The following is a 6,000-nucleotide window of genomic DNA, read 5'->3' as shown; positions in this document are numbered from 1 at the left end:
ACAAAAGAAGTTCAAAAACTGGAAATACCTAAATTTGTCAACACTTGGAAAGATCGCAGCCATTAAGATGAGTATACTGCCTCAGATGTTATACCTTTTCCAGATGATCCCAGTTATCAAAACGAACTCTTGCTTCCAAAAATGGAATAAAGATATTCGGAGTTTCATATGGGATGGAAGAAAGGCCAGGGTGAAATTAAAAAATCTTACGGATGCTAGAAACAGGGGAGGATGGGGACTGCCAGATATACAGCTATACTTTGAAGCCTGCGCACTATCGTGGGTCAAAATATGGGCCACCTTAGAGCAAAAGAAGATACTGACGTTAGAAGGCCACGATATAAGAAGAGGGTGGCACGCCTACCTCTGTTATGGAAAAGCTAGAATAGAATATAACTTCACTAATCATTATGTCAGAGGAGCCCTGTTAAAAGTTTGGAACAAATATAAAAATGTTATGTACCCCCAAATACCCATGTGGGCATCGCCAGTGGAGGCCCACCACAAAAGAGAAATACCCAAAAGTAGATGGCTCAGTTACAGACAACTGCTGACAAAAACTAATAACGAATGGCATCTGAGACCAATGGAAGAACTAAAGGGAGATGATAAAGAAATAAATTGGTTACAATATATGCAAATTAAACAATGTTTCAAGGAAGATCTCAAGGTTGGGTTCAGTGAAAAAGAAAACTGTTGGGACATAATCATGAAAAAAGAGAAAAAACTGATTAGAATATTATACAAAAACTTGCTTGAGTGGAGCACTGAGAAAGAGGTGGTAAAAGAAAATATGGTCAAGTGGGCTAGGGATGTTGGTCATTCTATTTTATTAACTGAATGGGAGCAAATATGGAAAACCAAACTAAAGTACACTAAATCCATTAACATCATCGAGAATTGGTTGAAGGTTTTCTATAGATGGCATCTGACCCCGGACCAACTAGCCAAGTTTAACAAAAACCCTAACAACCGATGCTGGAGGTGCGGAAAAGAAGCCGGCACTTACTTCCATATGTATTGGAGTTGCAAAAAAATAAAAACTTTCTGGAGAATGATACATGAACATACACAGAGTATTATCAAAACAAAATTTGACATAAAACCTGAATACTATTTATTAAATATAATGGAGATCGGACTGGGAAAAAACGAAGAGAAAATCTTTTTCTACTTATCATCTGCTGCTAGAATATTAATAGCGCAAAAATGGAAAAGTAAAGAGATTCCCTCCAGGGAAGATTGGCTAAAGAAGATAATAGACTACAGGAATTGTGACAGCCTATCGTGCCTAATAGAGGAGCAGAGTAAGCATAAACAAATAAATTGGAAATATTTAAAAGAATATCTAAAAGAGAAAATCAAACTGGACATATAAATTTCTATGGGGAAAGGAAATAAGAATTACAAGAGAAAAGTAAAAGAATGAAAGAAGAAAAACAACAACCCTCTGTGGACTGAACGGAAGTTGTATATGTATGTGTGTTTATATGTGTTTACCCCATCCCCATTAGCCCCTCCCCCTATCTTTCCCAACCCTCCCCTCCATTTCCTACCCATATCCACCTCTAATGCTATACCTCACAATCTGTCTAAATTTTCTATCACAATGATTGTTCCCCCTCTTTCACTGTAAATGGAAAACTACACAAAAAATATTAATAAAAAAAAAAAAGGAAAATATATATAGAAAAGCCATCAATAGCATCATGAACAAGGCAATACATTTGTGTGCGTGTGTGTGTGTATCAGGAGTGACCTGAGAAACTGCAAGTCGCTTCTGGTGTGAGAGAACTGGCCATTGCCCAGGGGATGCCCGGATGTTTTACCATCCTGTGGGAGGCATAGAAATCTGGAGCTGACAGACTGGAGCTCACCCCGCTCCCCGGATTTGAATCACCAACCTTTCGGTCAGCAGTTCAGCCAGCACATGAGTTTAACCCATTGCACCACTGAGGGCTCCTAGGTAATACAATGATGCTATGTGAAAGATAGCTCAGCTGGGGCACACTGCAGAATTAATGCAGTTTGACACAACTTTAACTGCCATGGCTCAATGCTATGAAATTGTGGGAGTTGTAGTTTTTCAAGGTCTTTCGCTATCTCTGCCAAAAGGTGTTGGTGCATTACCAAACTACAGACCCCAATATTTCATAGCATTGAGCCCTGGCAGTAAATATGGTGTCATGCTGCAGTAATTTTACTGTGTAGATGCACCCTTGGATTCCAGGACGTATAGATTCAGCCCTTTCACCTGAGGTTACTCTCCCCTTTTTTTCACTTGTGGTGGACTTGTGAACAAACAAAAAAGTATTGGAACCTGATTCAAGCCCCTTCTACTCTGCCATATAATGCCATTTCAAACAGCATTATATGGTCAGTATACTCATATAATGCAGTTCAATGCAATCCAATTGCATTATATGAGTCTCCACTGACCATGTAATGTAGTTTCAAACAGCACTATATGGCAGTGTAGATGGGACCACAGATGCTGATGAAGACATTTTAAAATCAGAATTAACCTGAATTCAGGACTTTTTTTATTGGGGCTTCAAAATGAGGAAATGACAGATGTAAATTATAAGGTATTGCATTATATGATTTTAACAATGAACTCTCAACAAAAAAGAATGAATTTAGTTTTATGTGGTAAAACATAGTAATAAAAATAATAATATAAAAAGTAGAGTGAATTTAAAGATTTTTAAAATGGCAGAGATGGACAAATTGTCTATTCTATTCAGAGAGAAATCTTCTGAGCTTTTAAAATAAGATTGGGAACAATCGCTATCCTATATAAAGAAGAAAGGAGGAATAGCATCACTTGCATTTTACTGTTTTCTTTTTAGCAGTAGTTCAAGTGTAGTTAATTGTAGTGAGAAGTTTACTGTATTTTTATTAATATATGTAGCTTGTGAGTGAGAAGTCAGTTTTAATATGTTTGGACATGGGGAGATTTGGAGAGGGTAGTCTAGTCTTTTTTTGGGGGGGGGGCTTTGGGCATTTGTTTTTTTAATGTATGTTTTTTCTGGGTTTTAAATATTTTAATTATTGTAGTTTTAATGTATTGTCTAAGGCTTTCATGGCCAGAATCACTGGGTTGTTGTGAGTTTTCGGGGCTGTATGGCCATGTTCCAGAAGCATTCTCTCCTGACGTTTCAGAGGTTGTGAGGTGTGTTAAAAACTAGGAAAATGGGGTTTGTATATGTGTGGAATAATGTCCTGGGTGGGAGAAAGAACTCATGTCTGTTTGAAGTAGGTGTGAATGTTTCAATTGGCCACCTTGATTAGCATTTATTGGCCTAGAAGTTTCAAGGTCTGGCTTCTTACTGCCTGGGGGAATCCTTTGTTGGGAGGTGATTAGCTGGCCCTGATTGTTTCTTATTTGGAATTTCCCTGTTTTTGAGTGTTGGTCTTTATTTTCTGTTATGATTTTAGAGTTTTTTTTTAAATACAGGTAGCCAGATTTTGTTCATTTTCATGGTTTCTTCTTTTCTGTTGAAATTGTCCACATGCTTGTGAATTTCAATGGCTTCTCCATGTAGTCTGACATAATAGTTGTTCGAGTGGTCCTGCATTTCTGTGTTATCAAATAATATGTTCTATCCAGGATTATTTTGTAGTTTTGTCTTGCAGTTGTTATCAAAGCACAATACAAATTCTCAAATAAATAAATACCTTTGTATTTTGCAAGGGCTTGTTGAATTAGCTTCCGTTTCCTTATCCACCCAATCAATATATGCATACTGAGAACTGCCCTGAACTGCATATACTTGACATTCCAAATTCATGAGAAGTTACCCTCCTGTGACATGCATGCTTCTGTTCAGATTTTAAAACTCTTCAAATCATATAGTTGGTTGTATAGAGTCAAAGGATTTGCTCCTCCTCACAGAAGAATGCTGGATTCTTCCTTTAACGAAAACCAGTGTAATGATTTATAGAGTCTGTGGTTCGAAAGGAGAAAGGTATTAATAAGATTCTTAGTACAATTGTTTCACACTCTGGCCACACTTCCTACTGACCTTCACTCTGGAAATGTTCACTCTTGGGAAGGGTGCCGCAGAACAGAGGATGGTTTTCGAAGAACTGGTATGTCAGGTTTAATACCTAATGAACAAAACACATCATCTGCATCGTACTGGCAACACCAGCTTTCGTTTGTACAAGGCTACTCAAGTGAGCAAAATTATGCATGCCCAAGAGTTCTGAGTCCAGGGAAAGAATAGATAACAAGCATAAACAAGGTTTCCATGGTGCAATTTGTAGTGGACCGAAGCAACAACAAACAAGACATGAAAAGCTTTGTAGCGTCGAACTCTTGCCTCGTGTTTACTGTCGCTTTTAAATTATCTACAAGAAATCAAGAATACCCGTGCAATGCCCAGTTGCCACTAGCTATGTATTAATGAAGCTTTGATAAATAGTACCTGCAGAAACAGGATGGAAATACCATAAAAACACAGTATAGCAGTTGCAAGAGTGATTGCTCTGCTCATGTCAAACACTGAGGAGCGAAACATTTTCCCTTTTTATCAAGTCACTCAAACTTAGCCACTTTATGCCTAAAGATAAATGGGTTGTTCCTTAAAAGCAATCTGTATTCTGAAGTTTCTGCTGCTGTATGGATGGCACTACTAGCTGAAGACACTCTTTTGAAATTGAAGAGAAATCCAGTCCGAGTGGAAAATACTTTTCCTTCTATTCAGTAGCTGTTTCTATGGTGTGTCTACACTGTAGTATTAACACAGTCCAACACCACTTTAATGCAATGGAATCATGGGAGTTGTAGTTTGGGAAGACACAGCACTCTTAGACAGAGACCACTAAGGGCCTTGTAAAACTACAGCTGCTGTAATTCCATAGCACTGAGCCATGGCATATTATGGTATTAGTGGTATTATTATTTATGTCCTACTTTCCTCTCTTAAAGGAGAGTCAAAGCAGCAGTTAAAATGTGTCAAACTGTATTAATTCTACCATATTGATGCACCACATATTACCTTTTCACATTCTTCTCAGAACAAAATGTTATTGCACTCTAATATCACATTCCTAAACTGTAGAATTAATGCAGTTTGGCACCATTTTAACTGTTATGTGGTTTGAAGCTAAGGAATTGTTTGAGTTGTAGCATTACATGGTCCTTAGCTTTCTATGTTACGAGGTTTGGTGCCTCACAAAAATATAATTCCCAGAAATCCATAACACAGAGCAATTGCAATGAAATTATATTAATTCTACTGTGTTGCCTAAACAATTAATTTCAGATACTCAATTCACAAATTAAATATTCTAATTTCTTCTGTACAAACCCTCTTATGGAAAAAACATACTCCAGTCTTATGGTTTCCTCCTTCGCTGCCCTCTTTGTCAACACAAACATATTAAGAACATCTTAATTGATTTTAAAATTTCTATTAGCCGCATTTTTAACTGTTTATTTGAATTCTGCTTTTAACTGTTCCTTTGAAATCTGTGTAATTTTTTTAATTATTCTTTTTATGAAACTGGTTTGTTATTATTGAATTTTTATTTCTTGGAGCTGTCACGTCTGTTGTGGTACTTTTACGGCATTGAATGTTTGCCATTTTTGGTTGTGACCTGCTCTGATTCCCCATGGGGAGATTGGGCAGGATAGAAATAAAGTTTTACTTACTTACTTTTTAACTTATATGTTTATGTGGCAAAAAAGTTTAATCTTTCCTCAGAACTATCCAAGAAGCATTGTCTTCAATTCAGGCAAACAGAAATGCTGGAAGGAGAAACTGAGGGCCCATCCAGATAGTACCTTTATCCCAGGAGCTTCTGCAGCAAACAGGAGGATGGCCAGACGCTGTTCTCTGTAAACCTGGAAGTAATCACAACAAATGGCAAAAAACACAAGATTTCCAGGTTTTTAAGCTGAATATCCGGATATTCACATCTGTATGTCCCTGCAATTGGATATCACAGGATTTTTTTATCTTGGTTTGTTCCTGGGTTTTTAATGCTTTC

This window comes from Anolis sagrei, chromosome 4 (assembly GCF_037176765.1).
Source record: "Anolis sagrei isolate rAnoSag1 chromosome 4, rAnoSag1.mat, whole genome shotgun sequence".
Lineage (NCBI taxonomy): Eukaryota > Metazoa > Chordata > Lepidosauria > Squamata > Dactyloidae > Anolis > Anolis sagrei.
Note: the sequence above shows the minus strand (reverse complement) of the source record.